The sequence below is a fragment of the Balaenoptera acutorostrata genome, chromosome 18, assembly GCF_949987535.1.
Source record: "Balaenoptera acutorostrata chromosome 18, mBalAcu1.1, whole genome shotgun sequence".
Taxonomy (NCBI): domain Eukaryota; kingdom Metazoa; phylum Chordata; class Mammalia; order Artiodactyla; family Balaenopteridae; genus Balaenoptera; species Balaenoptera acutorostrata.
Genome location: NC_080081.1, coordinates 30487614 through 30512642, shown reverse-complemented (window position 1 = coordinate 30512642; position 25029 = coordinate 30487614).

Sequence of the window (25029 nt, the reverse complement as noted above, 5' to 3'; positions counted from 1 at the left end):
AGAATAGTAAGAGAAATGGAAGAGACATTTAAATTAACAAACAAGAAACATTAGAGGTCAGAACAGTATCTTACAAAGCCGTTTGCATTTGAGAAGTCAGTGAACAAGGCTCTGAAGTATGGGCACCTGGATGGAGAAACTTTACCTCCTGGAATCTTTAAGAAGCCACCTGCTGGTTGGTGTTGGGACCGGGCTGCTTCACAAGGAAGTACTATCCATGGAGAGTTGAGGCATATGACAGGGATGAGGTTGGAATAATTGTTATCAGAGCTCTCAGGAGCACTGATCACATTGTACTGTAATGACTGTTTACATTTTGTCACCCTTGCCTAGATTGTGAGGTCCACGTGGGAGGAGACCTGATATTATAATCTTTCTAATAGTAAATGCCTATTATGCAGTGCCTAGCATTTAGAAGTTGCCAAAAGAATCTCATTGAATGGATGAAAAAACTGACTAAATAAATGAATTCTATCCTGAATTCAGCATTCTGTCCAATTCAGCCCAGTCATCTGTCTTTGATAGTGACCCTCAGGGACAAGTTATTAAAGGATATGGATTTGCCTTTAATGGGACTAACTAGTTCAGAATACCATATAAAAAAGCTTTTGTTTTTCTTAACTCTTTTTTCTGAATCTGACATGCATAAATTAAGCATTATTTTAATTTATTCTTTGAGGTGACAGTCGTCAAAGAAAAATTGCACCTGATGGAATTAAGCAGGCAAGGAAGACTTTATTCAAGACTACTGCATTTGGGAGAGAGTCACCTCAACTCCACTGAAACAAAAGACAGGAGAGTTGTTAAGTAGCCAGGTTTGCCAGGGGGAAAGCACTGGTCAGTGTGATGAGGCCATCTGTGTTTGCTAATTGACACTTACTGAAGTTAGGCTCCTACCTTCTCACAGAAACTGGGAGATAGGGGGCTTTATCTTTCTCGATTATCTACCAAAGAGATAATTCCAGGTCCTAGAGAAAGGCATTTCTAGGTTGTAAAACTGGAAACAGGCTGGGAGAAGATTTATACCTTAGAGGGGCAAAAAAAAGAATTTACAGTTGCATGTTTTTAAAGTGAATGCTCTTTAAGGAAAGGGAGATTGGGGGTTTATTGTCAAGGAAAGAAAGGTTGGTTTCTTTTTTCATGAAAAAATTGTTTGTCAATAATGTTCAGGAGGAGAATGAGGATTTAGAAAATAACTGAGTTTTATGATTAGAAGGAGACTTTATAGAGAGTAGCCTCAGGTGGGAAAGAGGCAAAAGCCAGTTTTCAGGGAAAGTGAGTGGCTGGGATGGAACTGGAAGTAGGAGGAATACACCAAGTGAAAATTTTTAGCAAAATAAAGAAGAGAGGAAAATGATTGCTCAAGGATTGGGGGGAATTTGAACATCTTCGAGGCAACAATGAAGAGGGAGACAGAGGGATCAGTGCTGGCTTACTGGGAAGGAATCATACAAAGATCACATATGGAAGGATTAATCTTAAATGGACAGGGGACACTTCTCTGAGTCAAAAGAAAAGAAAAAAAAGTGAAGTAGGTATAGAAATCAGGATTATGTTCTTCCATTTTGTTCCTGACATAAGTAGCAATATTGAGTTCTTTTACTGGGAAATAATGACATTCTCATTGAAGATACATAAAATGTTAGTTTGCCAGAATATAAGGCTGTGACCTACAAAAATATGTGCAAATAAATAACAATAAATAGAGGACTTAATTTTAAATATTTCTCTTGTATGTGACTTTTAGCTTCCCAAATCCTGTCACCGGACAAACAAATTTTAGAGTGCCATGTTATCTATTAATTGTTGGTTATTGGTTATGACTGCTTCTTTTTTTTTAGGAGGATTATACTATATTTCTTTTATTTTTTTAAGCTTCCTTTTTAAAAACTTAATTTAATTTAATTAATTTTTTATACAGCAGGTTCTTATTATTTATCTGTTTTCTACAAATTAGTGTATACATGTCAATCCCAATCTCCCAATTCATCCCACTGCCCTGCCCGCCCCCCACCCCCCGCTTTCCCCCTTGGTATCCATATGTTTGTTCTCTACGTCTGTGTTTCTATTTCCACCTTGCAAACAGGTTCATCTGTACCGTCTTTCTAGATTCCACATATATGCGTTAATATATGATACTTGTTTTTCTCTTTCTGACTTACTTCACTGTGCATGACAATCTCTAGGTCCATCCCCATCTCTACAAATGACCCAATTTCATTCCTTTTTATGGCTGAGTAATATTCAGTTGTATATATGTACCACATCTTCTTTATCCATTCATCTGTCGATGGGCATTTAGGTTGCTTCCATGACCTGGCTATTGTAAATAGTGCTGCAGTGAACATTGGGGTGCATGTGTCTTTTTAAATTAAGCAACCTTAAAATCAGTGATAAATTAAGCAACATATTTTTGTAAATGAATACCCTAAACACTTTAAAACTTCTGACAGGTACCATTTATATTTGGTCTATGCTTTCACTTATGTTCATGAAAATCTCTCTCTACCTCTAACTGTACCTCTACCTCTACCTCTGTTTCTCCATCTCCATCACTATCTCCATTTCCGTCTCCGTCTTAGTAGCCGTCACCGTCTCCATCTCTGTCTCCAAGTCCATCTCCATCTCCAACCCCATCTCCATCTCCACATCTTCATCTCCACCTCCATTTCCATTTCCATCTCTAGGTAGGTTTGGGGCTTGTTTAGTTTCCAATAAGCATTTGGGCTCTATCTAAAATTCCTTTTATTAAAAAACTAATTGGATTAATTGGAGTTATTAACTGACATTTTTGTCTCCTGGGAAAGTCCCTGACTTGGGGGTCATTGGGGAATTCTATCAAGATGTATGAAATTTAAGAGGAGAATATAAAATCCCTCCATATATTATGGTTATTGTGGCACTTCCTCAAAGCAGGAAAATGGAGACTTTCAAAAGAATTATATTTTAATTTTTTAATTCTTCTAATCAACTCCCTAAAATAAAGTTTTAGATACCTTAACATACCACTACATTTCTCTATTAGATAAGTAAACCGAAATGCTTAGGACAGTAGAGATTACATAGGATCTTTTCCTTTGCTTTCAAGATATCTAAAAATGGAATCTGTTTACATAGTATATTGGTAAAAAGCTTATGATAACAAAAATTAGGAATGAAAAATCCCAGAAGGCTACAGATTTAGAGTTCACATACCATCTGCAGTTATTATACTTGTGGTAATGTGTACATAAAGATACCACATCGGATTTCAAAAGTTCATGGGAAGTATTTACAAAGCCAAGAACAATTCTCTTGTTGCAATTCTTGACTTACACAAATGCACTTCAGAATAGCAGACAAGAGCCCTTGTATTTTCCAATCATTTAAAGACCACTTTATGAGCCCAAATCAACATGGTTCAGTGCTTCTGGTTATTAAGACTTTGTATGGTCGTTTGCCCATATTTGTTAAACAGTTTTGAATTGCTATTTTCTTTTCCTCCTTAAACAGTAGTCTTTGTAAATGAAAAGAAAATCCTGCAGAACATTTTTTTCTTTTGCACTGAAAATTTAAAATGAAAATTGTGACTGTGTTCTGAGCAAGCATTTGAATTACTTTTCCCTAATCATGTGACACTGGCTTTTTGAAAGTATCAACTATCATTTGGCTCTTCATCAAATCATCATCACTACACCTGTTGCCTTAGAATAGAAGGCTGGACATAAGTTTTTATTTATTTCCCCAGTAACTATTTTTAAAAGATGGAGAGCTTGATTTAGTGTTATTTACAATTGAATCTTTATGAAGATTTTAAAAACTCAAATTTTAAAAACAAGTTTAAAATACAAAAGACAATGTGTTGCAGTTGTGGAGAAACTGGAACCTTTGCACACTGTTAGTGGGCATGTAAAATTGTGAGGTCACTATGGAAAACAATATGGAGGTCCCCCAAAAGATTAAAAATAAAACTACCATATGATCCAGCAATCTCACTTCGGGTATTTCTTCAAAAGAATTGAAATTAGGATCCTTGTCTTCACTGTAGCATTATTCACAATAGCCAGTATGTGGAAACAACCTAGCAAATGGGTGGAAAAAGAAAAGGTGGTATATACATACAATGGAATATCATTCAGCCTTAAAAAAAAGGAAATTTTGCAATATGTAACAACATGGATGAAACTTGAGCATTTTATGCTAAGGGAAATAAGCCAGTTACAGAAAGACAAACATTGCATCATTCCACTTACATGAGGTATCTAAAATAGTCAAATTCATAGAATCAAAGAGTGGCATGGTGGTTATCAGGGGATAAGGGGAGGGGGAAATGAGGTGTTACTAATCCATGGACATAAAGTTTCAGTTAAACAAGAGGAATAAACTCTAGAAATCTGCTGTACAACATTGCACCTACAGTCAACAGTACTGTATTGTACACTTAAAAATTCGTTGAGAGTAAATCTCATGTTAATTGCTCTTACTACAGTGAAATAAAATATAAAAAATTAGGTGAATAAAATATTTTACTCCTACTCAGGCTTGAAAGTTTCACATATAGGGCACAAAGTGGATTCATTCTCATTGTCCCAATTCCAGAGTTTTGTTAGCTTTTTGTAGTAACTTTTGCTTTTTTACGGACAATTAGGTAGAACTGAATTTTCCTTTGCCATTAAATTGTCATTTCACTTCCAAAGTAAAGAATACAATTTATCTAAATAAGTAGAATCCTGGCACTTATTACTGTAATTTATAAGTTCATCTCAGAAGTACTGAGCACCTACTGTATGGCAGGCTTCCTGCTACAGGTGCTGAGTATAAAGTGGTGAACCGGACAGAAGCAGTTTCCACCCATGTGGAGACACCACGCTAAAGAAGACTGGCAATGGCCACAGAAACAATTATATAATTCCCACCTGTGATAAGTACTATGAAGGGAGCAGCAGTGAGCAATGCGAGATTAACACCCGGAAAGCTACTGACACTCAGGATTTAGCTGGGACCTAACCGAGTGGTGACCCTGGCAAAGAAGGGGAGTCTGATATTCCAGGCAGAGTGAGCTGCGCCCCTGGAGGCCTTGAGGTGGGAAAGAGCTTGGTGTATTTCTGGAACTGAGAAGAGGGTCCTAGTACAATGGGCCAGGGGGAGAGGGGAAGATTAGTTGGAGGTAGGAGGTTGGGGTGTACAGAGACCAAATGATGCAGGGGTTTGTAGTTCACGATACAGAGTTTGTTTTTGCAGTATAGTGGGAAACTGTTGGGAAAATGTAAATACGAGAGTAGCATGATCTAATTCCTTTCTTTCTTTAAATATTAAATCTAGCTTATAGGAGGTGAGTATTTTGAAGAGCAAGGCAGAGGGTGCAGGGAAGACTCCTTATTGAGGAAATAAGTAAAGAAGTACATCTTTGTTTTTTTTTTTTTTTTTTTTTAAATTTTTATTTATTTATTTATTTATGGCTGTGTTGGGTCTTCGTTTCTCTGCGAGGGCTTTCTCCAGTTGCGGCAAGTGGGGGCCACTCCTCATCGCGGTGCGCGGGCCTCTCACTATCGCGGCCTCCCTCGTTGCAGAGCACAGGCTCCAGACGCGCAGGCTCAGCAATTGTGGCTCACGGGCTTAGTCGCTCCGCGGCATGTGGGATCCTCCCAGACCAGGGCTCGAACCCGTGTCCCCTGCATTGGCAGGCAGACTCTCAACCACTGCGCCACCAGGGAAGCCCCTACATCTTTGTTTTAATGAACACGATTTGATTTGAGGAGCAACAGATATAACTAGGAGGGATTCTGTGTATTGTTAAAATTACTTATATTTTTGTTTTATAATTTTTCTCATGTTTAGTATCTGTATAAAGTCTTATTTCTTATTTTAATTTCCCTGAAAGTTTAAAATCATAATACCATAAATATAGTCTTTATCAAGTCAGTCAATACAATTTTATTGAGCATATGCTGTGTGATAAGAATTACGCATAGGCGAAGACATCTACAACTGTCGTCCTGTCCCACCCCATCTCTATTTTCTCTCCCATACCTGTTGTCTTTTCTTGTCTTTTTGGATGACTAAGCTGTAGAATCACTACTCATTCATTTTACCATCTTCTCCCTACACTTTAAAAAATATATATCACTTCTTTATATCTCTTATCGAATAACGTCTTTAATTCAACTCCAGAGTGCTTGATACTGCTGATACAGCTGGCTGGAGCTAGTATTATAGAAGGAAATAAACTTCATCTCATGCCTTAATTATTAGAACTCAGACTATCTAAATTTGGTGCTGCTTCAGGAAAATTATGTTATTTTGACAAGAAGAAGACTGGAAAATACTTCTTAAAAGTAAAAAAAAAAAGCAGCATCTATATTTGCTATCTATTTTCTATCTATACCTATATATACATATATATATTTATATCTCTACCTGTCTATCTGGAAAATATATACATCTAAAGAAAATATCAGTCCCATGTAATTCTTAAAATGGACAAATAAAATCCCTAAAATTAGAGATCAGTTTTGCATACTTAATGTTTGATTAGGTATTTAAGATAATTGCAGCTTCTTCTCTCTTTTTGGAAATGAATGCTTGTGTCTAGCTTACTTTTTTTTTTTTTTTTTTAATTTATTATTTATTTATTATTATTTTTTTTATTTTTGGCTGTGTTGGGTCTTCGTTTCTGTGCGAGGGCTTTCTCCAGTTGCAGCGAGTGGGGGCCACTCTTCATCGCGGTGCGCGGGCCTCTCACTATCGCGGCCTCTCTTGTTGCGGAGCACAGGCTCCAGACGCTCAGGCTCAGCAGTTGTGGCTCACGGGCCCAGTTGCTCCGCGGCATGTGGGATCTTCCCAGACCAGGGCTCGAACCCGTGTCCCCTGCATTGGCAGGCAGATTCTCAACCACTGCGCCACCAGGGAAGCCCCTAGCTTACTTTTTTTTTTTTTTAAATTTTGCTATTGCCATAAATTGCACAAGATCTCATTAGAGTTCCATCCCATATCCATTTAAAATGCACATTTTAGGCACTCTTAAAAAAATGCCTTTCTTTGGTTATTGCTGATACTCTTGTTGCACGATGACTTCTCCTTTGCTTCTGGAAAGAAACACAACACTTAGCAAGCACTCTGGAGTTGAACTCTGTAAGTAAATTCCAGAGTTTCTGACATGATTTTTCTACACTCTTTCCTCGGCATTTCTAGATTCTCTCTGTTGTAAGTACTGAAGTTTAATATTTAGTAAGCACACAAAAGTTCTTGCATAAAATTACATATTTTTGTAAAAGTCTTTTATTGAATTGAGAAAACATGCACAGATTAAAGCAATAAACATTGAGAACTTGTGTTTGAAAATTTAGTCACATATATTTAAATATTTGTCCTAGTGTTATGAAAATACTTATTTCCCATTACAAATACAGATTAATATATTTTCCTTAATCTAGATGCAAATATGATCAATTGTTTCAATAAAGTTATATGATAGTCTCACAATAATTCAGTGGTTAAATATGTCACTTCCTTGTAGGTGAATTAATCACTGATAATGCATGCAGCCATCATGAAGATAATCTTTCTTCATTGCTGAGAAGGTGGATAATATATTATCCATATATATCAATTCTATCAATACTTATCAGTTTGTTCCTGAACATGGTCCTGAGGAAAAAATGACATAATAAATGTGTTCTTAGTATGCTAGCCCATTGATTTGAGAAATATTTCCCTTAGGACAAATAAATAAGGAAACTCATAATCAAATGAACAATATAGAATTAAAAATCACTCCCCCACTTTGCCATATGCAACAATTCAGTCTGGTTTCACAGATAAAACAATACTAAGTACTGATTAAAAAACATATATGTAGAATTGACGATCTCATTGATTTCAAAACCAAGGAAAATATTTTTATAAATAAGGGGCTTACATTTGTTTAAATTTCACTTGCTTAAAATGATCAGACTTTGTTAAATTACTCAGTCACATATGAGCACCCATTGTGTATTGTCCTTTACAATAGATTACAACAATCCTGTCCTCCCAGCCCCCGATTGTTTCAAAGGGATTTGCCAGGGCAATACCTAACATTGTTTTCTCTGAAAATGATGACAGGAAGCCAACAACCAGAGTTCATGTGTGTGTGACATAGTGGTTCTCTCTCTTTACCTGCAGAATGCATACAAAGGGCTGTTTTCCCTTGTATGCTGCAAATGGTCAAGACATACTTGTTTGCTGATGATGTGGTAGTAAAAATGCTTAGTATTTGATATGTCAACTCAAAATTGTGGTGTCTAGGTCATGGTAACTGTGATCTAGTTAATCAGTTCTTATTACAACAAAGGAACCCTTTCAGTGTGCTTAGTCACCTAATTACCTCAGGATTTGAGGGTAAGTTGACTAGTTGACAGCTTTCAGCTGATGATGCCAACAGGATCAGGTTGAAGAGCTAAACAGTCAAGACCTGTTAGCCTAAAGGTCAGTAGTTTCTCCACACTGGCTGCAGAATAGAACCACCTGGGAAGTTTTAACCAATACTAATGGTCCGGTTGGAAAAGCATTCATTCAATTAGAACCAAGGGCAGAGGGACCCTGGACATAGGTGTTTTTAAAACTTCCTAGAGGAGCTCCTAATGCCTAACAGGGTTCAGAAACTAGGGAGTGTTTCCTCTTTAGGCAGAAAGAGGAGAATTGGAAAGTTTGAGTTAGAGGGGCTTCCACATGACATTGTTTCTTTCATTAGATCTGAGGTTCTAAAATGGTTCTAAACTAGTTCCCAGCATCAGCATCTGGGAACTAGTTAGAAATGCAAATTTCAGGCCTCACAGTGGACCTACTGAAACAGAAACTCTGGGGATGGAGTCCAGAATTCTGTGTTTTAAAAAGTCTTCCAGAGCAGCCGCATAGCACAGGGAGATCAGCTCGGTGGTTTGTGACCACCTAGAGGGGTGGGATAGGGAGGGTGGGAGGGAGGGAGACACAAGAGGGAAGAGATATGGGAACATATGTATATGTATAACTGATTCACTTTGTTATAAAGCAGAAACTAACACACCATTGTAAAACAATTATACTCCAATAAAGATGTTAAAAAAAAAGAAAAGTCTTCCAGATGATTCTAATATAACCTAAAGTTTGAGAACCATCACTTTAGGTAAAGCCTCAGCTAACATAGATATTTGGAGACCCACAGTTAAAGTTCTTCCCATTCATCACCCAATTAGAGTTCAATTAACTAGAAGATACCTGATCAAGCAATCAGATGTACATCTTGTCTAGATGAAGAAATAGCTTCACTGCCGGAACAAAGTAGTTGACATAGATGACATTTTATTATTCTAAGAGCCTTCCAAGAATAATGAGTGACATGGCATAAATATCCACATCCAAAAGTAAGTGCTCTTCCAAAGAATATTTTATGAATATTTCTATTCCTTTGTTATTATAATCCCTCAAGCAAAATGGCCTCTCCATAAATTTCAAATCTATTTTCATAACAAACCATTTCTTTGTTAGTCAAAATTAGAGCCAGAATAATGGATTCTCAGGTGATTTCCTTTCCTGTCTGAAGGATAAAATTGCTATTAAGACAAGAAAACATATTTTATATTCTGTTGTGGAATTGAATGTCTTCCAAGAGCCGTAAGGATAATTAGAGTCCCTGTCACTATTGTATCTTGACCCTCTCCAAGTATTTTATCTGTTTAAGGAAAGCATCATCTGTCTTCTCTCTCTGGTCTGGAAGTTTGTAGTACTCTTTCATTGTTACTGTCAAGTTTGGTTTTCTTCTTGACATGCAAATTTTTTCTACCACGTTTCTACTTTCAACTATGAATTCCTGTGCTGTATATAGCTTCTTCCTTTTCCTATTATACCTGTTTATTTTTGATAAGCTATGCCCTTTCACTGTTGTACATCATGAGTTGCATCCCGTCAAGTTTCAATAATATCTCTCTGTTCACGTGTACTTCTTTGGGTTAAAACTGAGACAAAAATTTTTGCCTCACATTTTGAATATTCAGATATAGTCATCTGGGTCTAAATACTAAACTGTCAAATACCAGAGTTAAAATTCTCTTTATGTCTGTGGAATCACAGAAATACAGAACTAGAAGGAATTTTGGTTTGGGGTAGTTCTGGATACTGATTTATGGTTTTTCTTCTCATGTAACAATCATTATGCTACCTAGCAATTACTAAGAAATTTTAAACTTGTTATTTTTGTTTTTGCCCTTCAAACTAGAGTTTAAATACCTTTCCCTCAAGCTGCTAATTATTGCATCAGGAGTACATTGTTGGTGATGTAATAAGGAATTTGAAAAACCTGAATTATATTTGTCAATGCAAACAATACCTGTCTTTGTTCTCTTTCTACATCTACTCTTATTTTCCAGAATCTTGACCTTGAAGTGAAGTGATATTATAACCATCTTTCCGTGCCTTGCTAAGTCTTGCCTTTGGAAACAACGTTGTTTTCTTAAGGCAGTGGTTCTCAAACTTTAGAAGTGCATCAGAATCACCTGGAAGCCTTGTTAAAACACATATTGCTCCCCAACCCTAGAATTTCTGATTCAGTAAGTCTGCACAGGGACTTGAGAAATTGCATGTCTAACAAATTCCCATCTGATGCTGCTGGTGCTGTGACCACATTTTGAGTATCACGGTCAAGGTGTTCTTCCTTCACGAGATGAAAAACAAATGATCTTAAAACATCAAAATTGCCCTCAATTCCACCATATCCATTTTTCATCTTGTATCATTTCTCCCTACAGTAGCCAGAGTGAGCATCTTAAAATACGAACTAGCCCATGTAGGACTTTTGTGCTTGGTAGCCCCTCTGACCCAAACTTATCAGCATCTTTCTGGTGCTAGTGAAGTAAAACCCACACCCCCTCACCCCTGAGCCCCTTAACATGAATTACAAGGCTCAGCATAAGCTACCAGCCTTATTGGCCTCATCTCAGGGCCCACTTTCCTCCCATATTATCTCTTTTAAAAATGTACATGTTATGAGCTAAGTACTTTTTTATTTTCCTCATTTCACCAGTGAGGGACACAGAGAGAATAAGCATTACACCCAAAGTCACATATATATTAAGTGGTCGAGTCAGGATTCTAACTTAGCTCCTTCCAACTCACACAAGCCCAGGATTTTGTCTATTCCTTTGACAGAAAATGATAGGATTGACTGTTAACAATAGGGATTTACTTGCCTGGATTAGGGTAAATGATCATTTGGTCCAGGCAAACTTCGTTTTGAACATTAATTGAATTGTACCCATTCGATTATAGAACTAAACTGTGTATATGTGTGTGTGTGTGTATATATATATATATATATATATAGTATATAATACATATAATTTATGTAATATAATTCAAATTGTATGTAATGTTATATATGCATATGTATAAAAATATGTACATATATTTTATTATGCATATAACAATTGTGTTTTGCTAGTACAATAGGGCCAACATTTATCTAATGCTTCCTGTGAGCCAAATTCTCAATTAAGTACTGTAGAGATGTTATCTCTTTTAATCATCACAATTTATGAGGTAGATAGTGATATTTTCCACTTTTTATAGGTGATGGAACTGAGATGCAAAAAGAAGATAAGGAAAATTTTCTTAAGGTCATACAGTTTATAAGTGATGGAGCCAGGACTGAAATACAGGAGCATTTGGTTCCTAAGATATATTTGTCATCTACGTCTTTTTTTTCTCAAATCCCCAAACTGACCAGGGATGAAAAGTTTTTAGCAATATTTTTCAGGTGTCTTTTGCTTATTTCTCCATTACTCAGCACAGTTGGATACCAGCATATATAGAATGTTCTCTCTTATGAGAACTCAGGTACTTGGACATGTACTTAGTAAGTAGAGGCCACCTCCACGTTTACACTACAACTCCTGTTGGTAGGGCCTCGGCGAACCCCACGATGTTTCTTTTCTTCTGGAGGTAAATAATAGAACGTTTCCTCTCCCAAATGTCTGACGGTCATAAAAGCTTGGCTAGCCTGGGAGAAAGAAGTCAGTACTTCAACTTCAAGTTGATACGAGAACCTTCAGGATAATGACCATATCTTCTGTATGTCTTATGCTGTAAATGAGTATAGTATGGGCTCATTAATTTAGTGGGTTGATTGAAATATACAATTACCTCAATCTAATGTTGCTACCCGAGACCAGGCTTTGGCTGTGTCCTCTTCTTACCACTTACTAATTTATACAACTTCTTCCACCTCTCAGTTGATTGATTATATTGCTTGTGGCTATGTGTTGTAGATTAGGAAACTTTAGAAAGACTTGGAGAAACACGTCTTTTTTTTCCTGAAAAACTAGAAGAGTAATCTGTGTGTTGTGTTTTCAGTTATTTCATTTATTTTATTTTTTTAACATCTTTATTGAAGTATAATTGCTTTACAATGGTGTGTTAGTTTCTGCTTTATAACAAAGTGAATCAGCTATACATATACATATATCCCCATCTCTCCTCCCTCTTGCGTCTCCCTCCCACCCTCCCTATCCCACCCCTCTAGGTGGTCACAAAGCACAGAGCTGATCTCCCTGTGCTATGCAGCTGCTTCTCACTAGCTATCTATTTTACATTTGGTAGTGTATATAGGTCCATGCCACTCTCTCACTTCGTCCCAGCTTACCCTTCCCCCTCCGCATGTCCTCAAGTCCATTCTCTACGTCTGTGTCTTTATTCCTGTCCTGCCCCTAGATTCTTCAGAACCATTTTTTTTTAGATTCCATATATATGTGTTAGCATACGGTATTTGTTTTTCTGACTTACCTACTGACTTTATTGGATCAAGAATAGAAACTCTGGGATTTAAAAATTATGTAAATGTAGTAATTCATCTTGCAAATGAACTATTATTCATTTGGCTTAAATTATAGATTTGATCTAATAACATGTTTAAATTTAGATTGCCCCCTTTTCAGTATGTTATCATTCATGTTCTTCTCTCTGGAGAACTTCACTTTTGCTATAGCCAAGTCAACATGTCTAGAAAATGATGTGAAGCAAAAGAATTTTGCCAGTGTTTGCCCAAAAGAAACAGAACTTTTTTTTTTTAACAGATGGAAAGAGTGATCAAATATGCACGAAAGGTAGAGACATAGAAAGAGACAACATCCACAGAAAATGAAAAGAAAATATGGGCTCACATGCACCTTTGCTGAAGCCAAGGTTTCTTGCAAAAAGGGTGCTTTGCAATCTCAAATTCAGGGGAAAAAATTTCCCTGGTACGCAGTTACTCTTAGTGTTTGGCAAGAGATTGAATAAGATTCTTCATAACACTGTCAAAGGTCTTCAGTTTCATTCAACTGACACCCACACTGCCCACAGGACAGTAATTGGCTCTGGTTGGCTCAACAGAGTTGCTCTTGTGATTGAATTAAGACCGAACTAAATTTCTTCTTCCTAGTCCTATGGAAGGGAAACAATAGTGAGTCACAGTCAGAAGGAAACCATTCAGAAAGAAGACTTAACTTTCTCACCTTTGGATCTGAAACATTCAGGCAGTAATTCCAGTAATACATTTATTCCTCTCAAGGGAAAAAATTTGGCTAAACTCTTATATAGTGGAAATTGCACATTTATTCAGAATAGAGTACATGTTTAAGTCACAAATGAAAGCATTTCTTCTAGTAGGAATTCCATTTGGCTACCAGTTGGTAAAACTGCTTCCAGTTTTTTTTTTTAATTATTTATTTATTTATTTATTAATTTATGGCTGTGTTGGGTCTTCGTTTCTGTGCGAGGGCTTTCTCTAGTTGTGGCAAGCGGGGGCCACTCTTCATCACAGTGCGCGGGCCTCTCACTGTCGCGGCCTCTCTTATTGCGGAGCACAGGCTCCAGATGCGCAGGCTCAGCAATTGTGGCTCACGGGCCCAGTTGCTCCGCGGCATGTGGGATCTTCCCAGACCAGGGCTTGAACCCGTGTCCCCTGCATTGGCAGGCAGACTCTCAACCACTGCGCCACCAGGGAAGCCCAACTGCTTCCAGTTTTGACAGAAGTCATGATAAATGACTTTCCATTCGGGTCTAACTGGGAATAACTAACATTGAAAAGGAGGTGTCACAGATTAAAATGAAGCAGGCTTTTCTTGGGTTAGTCCTTCATCTCCACAGAAAATTCAGAAATAAGAAGGATATGGAAGTCATTGTAGTTTGAACTGTATAGTGATATCCTTACTGCATTGGGAGCTATCACAAGAAGGATTACTCATTCATAAAGGCTAAGAACCTAATTAAAGAGTTACTGTACGATGGTTTGCAGCTGAGATACAAGTTGGGGAGCAATTTTGGTGAGAAGTCTTACTATGAATATCACCTTTGGAAACATAAAGGTATTTGCTCAAATACAAAGATATTTTCTCTGAGGGACTATAAGCAATTGCTTCTGTTTGGAATAAAAACAGTGATATTTGGAAAATTTACTCCAAATCTATTTCTTTTTTTCTTGTATACTAGAAACTAGTAATTTAAGTCACAGTGCTTTTCCTGGATCACACTATTTTAGCACCGCTATCCAACAACTACCCAACACAAGACTTCTCCTTTTGAAGCTCGTACTCAAGCTATCTTTCCAACAGTTTGTTAGTTGCTATGGTCCATGCCCTTGTACTGTAATAATAAACACCATCAGGTCATAGTATTATAGTTCTTTCCACTCCTTTCCTGTCCCTGAGACTATAAGTACTTTTATTGGAACTACCTGACCTATGCACAGTTCACTGATTCTTTTCTTCACCCTGCCCTACTTACATACACATGCACACACATGTATCAGGCTACCTGTGTACACTTACAGAGATACAGCTGCTCATTCATGTGTATCAACAGTGTGTGTATCATTACTGGGATGGTAGACTGGAGATATCCTTGGGAAGTTCCCAAGTAACTCATGATCTTTCTTTCATTCAGTCAGTGTTGGGAAGCCAAAGAGGTTTTGATCAAGTTATTCATTGAAATTTGTAATATTCAAGACATAGGAAGGTTGGGAAGAAGGGAAAACTCAAAGCAGCAGATGAATTAGGAGGTTATTGAAACATCTAAAAAGAAGTAAAGAGTACTTAGGCAAAAGCAATGTCAGGGAAAATGCAAAGAAGGATTTTAACATCCTTCAAGATGAAAAACAAAACATAAGACCTGGAAGTTAATTGGATGTGTAAGGCGAAGGGTAAGTAGTCAACATTGGCTGAGTTGTATGCTGGGGCAGTAACACAAACATCAAGAGAAGGGTCTGGTTTGGGCAACAGAAGAAGAGACGATACATTCTATTTTGGACTTCTGGAGTTTTAGGGACCAATAAGTCCAAGTTAAAACTGTAGATATATATTTGAGTCAATTATGCAGAGAGGAAACTATGGAAATGAAAAGGAACACATAATTAAAATACAAGCAGAGACAGGATTACAACGGCAGAACCTTGAAGGGTACATACATGTTCAGGATAGGAGGGAAAAAGCGACTAAAAAGCTCAAAAAAACATTTTTAGAAAGGAGGAGGAATCAAATATAAGAAAACTTAGTGCAGAGAGTTTTTGGAAAGGCAGCCGAACGTTTATAAATGTTCCAGGGACTGAGGTCAGGGACTGTTTCATGTATTCACAGCATCCAGCAGAGCTTTGCCAAAAAATAAATAAATAAATAAAAATAAAAATAAAATAGATATTCAATACATGCAATTGAATCAAATCCTTGGGAGAAGGAATTTAATGAAACTCTTAGAATCTAAAAATTGTAAATGGTATGTATATTTGCACTATACTGCCATCCAGTATTAGATTTTTTTTTTTAATTTTTTTTTTTAAATTAATTTATTTTATGGCTATGTTGGGTCTTCGTTTATGTGCGAGGGCTTTCTCTAGTTGAGGCAAGCGGGGGCCTCTCACTGTCACGGCCTCTCCCGTTGCGGAGCACAGGCTCCAGACGCGCAGGCTCAGTAGTTGTGGCTCACGGGCCCAGTTGCTCCGCGGCATGTGGGATCTTCCCAGACCAGGACTCGAACCCGTGTCCTCTGCATTGGCAGGCAGATTCTCAACCACTGCGCCACCAGGGAAGCCCCAGTATTAGATTTTAAAAAGTCCGATCTTCTAGTTCCCCCTGGAATGCCATGATAATGGTGAGACCTTTACATACGTGGTAACCCCCAATCCTTATAACTACAAGGCAAAGTAGGGGATACAATGCTTGTTCACATCGAAGAAGTTGGAACTCAGAAATACTCAGTGAATGGTAGAACCAGTGTTCCATTGGGTGCATCTGATGCCAGCACCTGTCATACTTCCTTAGGTTGAGCAACTCTGGAGCCAAACAAAACCAATCTGCTCCTGTAACCATCCTTGAATGTTTGAAGAGACACCTTAGTCTTCTATTTCTCAAACCAGTCATTTCTGGTTATTTAAAATGTCCTCTGAAAAGAATAGTGTAAAGAATTGTCACTATTACTGTCACACTTCTTCATAAGTAACTTTTGGAAAAATTAAGTAAAGATTGTGAAAACAACTTGATTGAATCATAATATAAGGTGAGAGATCGTGTGTTTAAAGCCTATTGGACTCCTTGGAAACAAGATACAACATATGCACAGAATTTCATCCTTATTTATCTCCACTTGGAGGGAAAATGAAGTAAAATGAACACAGCTGGGGCTTAGGTTAGATTAGGTATCAGGGACTGAAACTATCATTTGTGAAAAGAATACCTCTCCCTTTGAAACAGGTTTTCTTTTCAAGGACCTTGAAAGTGAGATCCTGAACATTTTTCCTTTGCTAATTTGATTCTCTGCATGTGGTATGGTAGGGAGGGAGAAATTTTCCTCTGCCCTTCTAGGTTCTTCTGGCTGGTCTGAGAATTAAATTGACTTGAGATAGATTAACAGGAGAAAATCCAACAAAAGTTTAATACCATGTATACATGGGAGAGACCCAGGAAACCTGAGCAACTGAAATGGCCAGAACCCTCACCTTAAGCACCATCTTCTTCAGCAAAAGAAAAAAGAGGATGTTTGTTAGGGCTAACGGTTTGGGACTCCAAAGGGGAGGAAGGCAACTCACATGAAGATGAAAAAGCAATGCTTTGGTGAACAAATGTTAGCTGGACCATGCAGGGACAATGGGACACAGAGAGGAATTTTAACAAGCAGACTTTGCTAGGCTCCTCCCTGTCTACAGCGCTGGTTCATACTATAGTCATCTATGGTGACAGCTCCATTCCTGGAAGAGGTCCCTCTGTCTACATTCTTTTAGGCTGTTAGGGGTGGAGGTCAAAATTCCTTCCTGAGTCTTTTGGGCCTTGATTGTTTACAGCTCAAATTAACCCATATGCCAGAGACATTTTGGGGTGGCAAATTTTGCTCCCCTACAGGTGATTCTCCCTGGAGTTCATTGCCATCTCATAGTTTCCCTGTAGCAAGTAAAGTTTGTGCTTTTCTCAGTAACTTATAGAAACTTTCTTACAGAAAATGGAAGACTCTTAAAAAGTGGCAAGATAAAGTATGCAAGATAGCATTATATGAAAAAAGTGGGCAAAGAAGTAGCTTTCATCATTATGTTCTTTCAAAAAATAAAGTTCAGATGTTAAAGTCTGGACTTTTGAAATTGAAGACATACCAAACAATATCAAAACAATTAATTCCATGTTTCAGAGCAGAGAGCACGAGATGTTCCTACATGAATTATTGGTGTGACAGACACATAGGCTACACATGGGGGCCCCTCAAACCTGTCACCTTCTATCCCATGTGGAGGGATACAGGTAGCAAACTAAAAAGAGCTAACGTTTTATTGAATGCTTACTATGTTCCTCACATTTACACACATTATCTTGTTTAATCTTTACAACAATTACATTATTTTCCTCATTTCCAAAATTAGGTTTTATTGCCTAAGTTCACACAGCTAGGAATTAGAAGAGCCTGGATTGAAAGTTATCTGGCATAAATCTGTGCCTATCATTGTATCTTCTGGTAAGGAAGATGATAGATAGGTAGGTAGATAGATAGATGATGGATAGATAGATAGATAGAAAGTTTCTAAGAAGGAATTCAGAAGATGATCACATATTCAGTGAATGTGTTTTTGTTAGTGGGTACATGACTAATTCCTTCACTAGGCTGCAGGTACTTTGAGGGCATTGGCTATGTCTTATTCATCTTTGTGGGAAATCCAATCTCATGCCCAATGTCTGTGCATAGGAAGGATGTCTTAAATAGATGCCTGTAAAGGAGACACTGGTATCTCCTTGAGGCAGATAACACAGCTGACTTTTTAAGACATTAAGCAATGTGCCTGAAATCCCATAGCTGGTAAGGAGCAAAGCCAGAATTGTAGCCCAGGACTCCAGTTCATGGCTCTTCCCACGATACTGAAGCTTCCTCTACTCATTTCCCCTCTCTGTTCCCAGATTTCTCATTTTACAAGGCTCTTGATGACATCTTAAGCTCTGTAGAAAAGTTGGGGAACGTACAATGTACGTTGAACTAATAGGTACCTTTAGACTTCAAGAGACAGACAGGTAAGTAGGGAGTTCATTGAGTTTCTACAGGGTACCAGGCATATTGCTAAGAGCATTACTAATCTCATCTCATTTAGTCTTAACTATTCCATGATGTAATAGTGAGTGTGGTCCCATTTTATGAATGAGGAAACTGAGGCTGAGAGAGGTTAAATTGTTTGTCCAAGGTCATACAACCAATCCAGGTCAGCCTGACTCTAAAAGCCAAATTTATTCAACTACACTAAAAAGGGTGACATAGTACAGTGTCTCTCAAAGTTTTATTTTAATCTGTACAGTGAATGACTGAGACTGCTTCTATTTCCCTTACCTAAGAGAACCAGACTTTATGGAGTCCATTTGAAGTTGTAAACCTTATTGTCAAAATACTATTTTCATTGAGATATTTGAATGTGATCACTACTCATTAATGAAATGAACTGATAAAAACATTAGAAGCGTGTAATGGGAACAGTGGTCCTTCAGAGAGGGCTAGAATTCTTTGCCTGTGTTCTTTTGTCTTCTGCCAGGCTGCTTAGCGCACTCACCCATGGGGGACCTGCCAGCTCTGTCATAAGTCCCGACCTTCCCATCAGCATCAGCTAATCACTGGCTTCACAGTTCCACCCACCTAGCCTTCCTATTGCAAATCACTGACATGCTTCCTTTCAGCAGGAGCTAGTAACTCCAGCCCCTTCCTGCCCTTTGCTGAACCTCCTCCTTCTTATTATCTATAGAGACTTAATACCCACACTTAAAGAGAAACCTGATGTCAGGGTGTCAGCAGGTGCCACCTTTGCTTCTGCCGCTGCTGGCCCAAAGCCTAGACCAGTGACAGCTGGGCTAGAATGAGGTTCCTGCCATACTTGGGAAAGGAATAGGTTGGGGCACAGGGGTGATGGTGACAAATTAAAATTGCTGCCAAAGCAGAGTGGAATAGCAGCAGGTACGTGGAAGGTGTCATTAACGTTCTAAAGAGGATCTGAAGTCATGCTTGGCAGATGTAATTTACAACCTGAGGATTTATTTTTATAGCTGTCTTGCTTCAGAATAAAGAGATGAGATGCCACTTATCTGCCAGGTTGTGAAAAACTATAACTTATGAACATTTGCTTCCATGATTTTGGATGCGGGTGGATATTGTGTACATGTGTGTATCTGAGGGGTCTTAAAGAATAGCTCTCACCTCCTGAAGTGAATGTTCAAAGCTTCCTGTATCAGACTCTGGGATCTCACATACTCACCAGTGTTGGGGAGGGGGTGGATATTAGGAAATACTTCTAGCTCCTGTATCCTCTTATTGACACAGTACCGGGAGCATGCCCACAGAGCCTAGAAAAGGCCATCCTACCCACAGAGATTGGCCAGGAGTAGCCTGCCAGGCTGCTGGGTCTCCTGGCTGGGGAGCTGGATTTGGGGCCACTGACAGGAAGTCTGGTGGGGCTTTTCTGCTTGCTTAGGCTGGAGGCTTTGGGGTCGAGAAAGAACAGTCATCTGTCATTCTTCTCCAGTACTGTATTTGGTCATGCACTATGCCCAGACCAAACTGAGGTCTCTTGTGTGGTTAGAGCCCTTTCAAATCCTTGTTTTCTGTTTAGAATGAAGAGTGTCTATTGAAACCAAGCAGTATTATCCTGCCAAATCAATATAACCGGGGCTGAGTCACCTCCTTTTGCCCCAAACTTGTGTACTAAGGAGATTTTCTCCGTCTTAGCTGTTCTTCTGCAGAGGATAATTCTATTCACTACTGCCTCACTCACAGTCAAAAAATGTTATACTTAAGCTGGCTGGGCTACTCATAGCCACAGCCATTCTAACTTTCTAGCACCAGCAGCCCTTCTCCAGGGATCCAGTTTGCCAGAGGAAGATGGGCTCCAGAGAGGTGCGCTGTCCAATTGCCTCATAAACCCAGAACGTTTAATGAACATTAGGAGGCAGTCTGTGGGGTCAGACTGGCTTGTGTAAAATCTTTCCCTGGTGCCAGCTGTGTGACTTTGGCTGCATTACTTAAACTCTCTGAGCCCAGTTTGAAAACAGGGATACTAATTTTTATCCCATAGACCATGGTGATGGAAGGTGTTAGGCTCTGATGGGTTGAACCGATATGCAGTACTCTCAACACAGCCCTGGCAGCCTCGGCTCTACCCTGCCAGGTAGGCGCTGTCTGCATAACTGTTAATTTTGCCACCAGCATGTTTACTACTGAGCTGAGCAGACAAGAGGAAAGGGGGTCAGCATAACATATTAACCAGAAGGACTTGTTAGGAGCTCACGTAAAACCCGAGCTATCTCTACCCAACCAGTCCAACACCTCATCCTGGAAATATTTGGAGAAATTATAGTTGCAGAGAGGATATAACGCAAATGGGATGGAGCCAAATAAATACTGTATTTTGACCATTATTAATGTTAGCTATCATGCTTTATACACCCAGGGTTTTTGTGGCCTAGGAAACACCTGTTACATATTTATACATCTCAGCCTATCCTCGTTTTATGTACAGCCATTGTTTTGGTGGTAGAGTTCATGTAAGATGGAAAGATGGGATAATTCATTCAAACCATATGATTTCCAGGAATAAGCTTTTCTATTTTGTATTCCTGTCTCTTCCTTTAGCATTTTGATTTTCGCAGTTGTGATTGGTTTATCTTGAGATTTAAGTAGAATGAAGAACAGGCAAACTCAAATAGAAAAATAAATCCAGGTCATCCAAACTGAAACTGTATTTTGGGTCATCACACTGAAATGTATTTGACCTCTTTCTGTTTCTACAGCTGTAAAATGGAAAAAATTACAATCAAGTCTATAATTTTTTGGGATATGAACAAAGAACTATGAAGTACTTTTAAAATTAAAGTCATGCCCACCTTAATTTCCAACTTTTAGCATAAAGTTGGCACAAAACAAGCGGTTAAATGGTTGATTTCATGAGTCAAATAACATTATATGTGGTATATAGTTCTTTGTTGGCCTAGAAAATTCTATGGTGGAGCAGAAAGAACACTTAATTGGGAGTCAGGAAACCTGGATTCTAGTCCCAGAATGACCTTGGACTAATTGGATGATTTCCCTTCTTGGGACTTTGTGTTCCTTATTTGCCACTTGAAGGAGCCGATGCTCTCTCGTTCCCCCTTCCATTGCTAACACATTAGTGATTTTATTTAATCAATGTAGCAGGATTATAGTACCTACAGTTTTCCCCTGATATCTAGTAGAGGTGAGTGGTTCCAGGATGGGGGAAGAGGAGGAGGAGGAAGAGGAGGAGGGGGAGGGGAAGAGGTGGGAGGAGAAGAAGAGAAGGATATGAAGAGGGAGAAGGAAAAGGACGATTCCTTTAGATGTCATGGGGGCAGTACCAGCCCCATGTGAAATTCTGAAATAAGCATGGTTTGTCTTTATATTTCTCCTCGTCGTTCACTCTTTCAGCTCCCAGCTCCCATGCTTCTCTCTCCGGATGTCCAGATAAACAATGTCTAGCTGATGTTCTAATCTTCCCAACCTCTCCAGGTCTGCCCTACCCCAGAAGGATCCATACCCCAAATACCCTCCCTTTCCGCTCCCAATCCAACCACCCATACACCTGAACTTAGCTGCACATTGGGAGAAACCTAATTAATTAATGCTTGAATAAGAATGATGTAATCTTCAACCTTCCTTCAGATACTCAGTTATATATTTTAAAAAGAGGGTGCCTAGATGGGAATAAAGACGCAGACCTACTAGAGAATGGACTTGAGGACATGGGGAGGGGGAAGGGTAAGCTGGGACGAAGTGAGAGAGTGGCATGGACTTATCTATACTACCAAATGTAAAATAGCTAGTGGGAAGCAGCCGCATAGCACAGGGAGATCAGCTCAGTGCTCTGTGACCACCTAGAGGGGTGGGATAGGGAGGGTGGGAGGGAGACACAAGAGGGAGGAGATATAAGGATATATGTATATGTATAGCTGATTCACTTTGTTATACAGCAGAAACTAACACACCATTGTAAAGCAATTATACTCCAATAAAGATGTTAAAAAAAAAAAAAAAGAAGGTGCCAGCAGCTAGCTTGTAAATAAAGTGAAGGGCAAAATGCAAGAGGATGGGGCAGAGTTACATGGTACCACCACAGTCATCCAGCACCCCTGGGATTCTGTTCCCCACAGCCATCCTCCAGAAGCCTCTCCTGCTTTTCTCGCCCTCTTCTCATTCTCTTCATCTGAGCACATGGATGCCAGGAAGCTGGGTCTTACCACAATAGCTCCCTTGGGGCACCACAGCTTCTTTGTCAACTAAATCAGGATATAAATGAACAAACATAACCAGACAAATGAATAGATAATCAACAGCTTCCTTGGTGATGACATTAGGAACTGTAACTCTGAGAATGGAAAAAGCAGTGTAGCTTCTCTTAACCTGACCAACGCTTGGATTGTGACAGCATCAAAATGAGAGCAAGGAGGGCAACCAGTGTTTACCTGAAATGAGGGGTAACTCAAGGGATTTCTGTTTTCCCTGTAAAGCCTATTTATTCCCAGCCAGGTATTAAACGTTAGTGAGAAACAGGGAACTAGAGTTTTTCCACTTCGTCCTACAGCCTTCCCTGCTCCTTCCAAACCCATCTCAGCCTGTGTGGCTCAGGCCAGAAGTTCTGTTACAGCTGCAACCATAAGGCATGGACCCCAGCTCCCTGACTACATCTGACTAAATTAGAGGGAGGATCAGTCCTCCCGACCTCTCCCAACAACTGACGAATGCAGTAGCAGAGTAGTACTGGAGTCCAAGGGTTTACCGGGGCAACTTGGCTCTGACCCTAAGGCCTGGACACCTGATCTTGATTACACTGGAGGCTGTTGGTGCTCCCCTAATCATGCAACTAAAAGCCAGCAACACAAGGGCTGTATCTCCCCTCTAGACCCCTACAGCCCTCTCTGCTGCTCCAGAAAGCAATGGGTGATGAAAGACACCTACCTACATCCTCTTGTTTTCATGGTTGTCTCTGGTGATGTTGTTCTTGCTGGCTTGTTTATACAACAGGATACAAAACAAATAATTCATCGTCTAGTTTACTGCTTTGTAAACTTTTTTATATTCCTGAGAAAAATGACCATAGACAGCTACGGAAAACCTTGCATACAATTCCCAGAGGTCTCTGGTTGGGCTGAAGATACATTTAAAGGACCCTAGATCAAGACCTCTGAGAGAATGAGCCATCCTTGATTCTTGATCAGGACAGGCAAGCTTGAGATATCAGCTGTCTCTGATAGTAGTGTGTACGGTTTTAGAGCAGGTGCAATCTAGAGGCATTATAAGTATCAAAAACGTTCTATGTTTGCTTTCTTTCCCCAGACACCACACCTAAAATAGAACCTCTCCCTTTCCCTATGATTCTCTATCCTTTCACTATTTATTTCTTCTTCAAAAACACTTACTACTACCAGATTAAAAGGGTCTGCAAATGTTGGGAAGCATGGGCTATGCTTATTTTTTAAAGCCTGTTTGTTATATCTTCAAATAATATGCTCAGTATGCTTTCCTTTAAATTGTAAACAACTTTTCAGATGATGTACTTCTAAATTTACAGCAATGACCTATTTGCTCATCTAAAAAAGTACTATTAAGTATTTTCCTTATATTTCAAGACTCTTTGGGTAGTGTTAATTGTGTTTGTTATACTGCTAGGCAATCCTGAGAACATCTCAGTCAGAGGAAGGGGATTAAAAAGCACATTAGTATGGATGTATGTTTATTTGATCTCATCATCAACATTAGTTATTACCTCCATATTTATGATTGGAATACATGATCTCAAGTTTCATTAAGTCTTATTCTTTTAGACCCAGCAGGCTCTTGTATCAGCTAATTAACACAAAAGTCATGGTTCTCGTTTTTAGAATACCAACAGATTGTCAAAACACAACAATGATTATGTTTGCTAGATTGGGAAAGACACAGCATGAGCAGTGTCTTCTGCTTCATGAGAAGGAGTGGGCTCTGATCATGTCTCTGCATTTATAGAGTTGACTCAAGATCAAGAGGAGAGTTCCAATCACAATATCTCTGAATAGAGAATATAGTTGTGAGTACACATCCAACTCCCTGTAGAATCTCCAAGGTCCTCTCCAAGATGGCGGCTCAGCATCCCGTCTCAGCTGAGGGATGATTTGGTCAAAGAACACTGATCATGTACCTACTCTTAGCAGTGTGCTGGTGGCTTAACACAATTGATGAGAAAGCGTGCCTACTCTTTCAGAAGTTAACTCTGAAAGTACAGACAACAAGCTACAGTATTGTTATATAAGGTAGAAGATGGTAAATACCAGAAAAGGGTACAGATTGATTTCTATTGCAGGACAGGAAAGGGGCCGGAGGACTGAAGATTACTTCGAGCTGGAGAGGAATTAGTGACAGTGTGATGTGAGAGAAGCCATTGAGTTGAGCCTTGAGAATAAGGAGGATTTGAATAGGCAACGATGGAGAAAAGTGTCCCCTAGCACCTGAGAAAAGGTATGATACGAGGAGCTCCAGAACTCTCTAGCACAATGCTCATTTATTCACCATAAG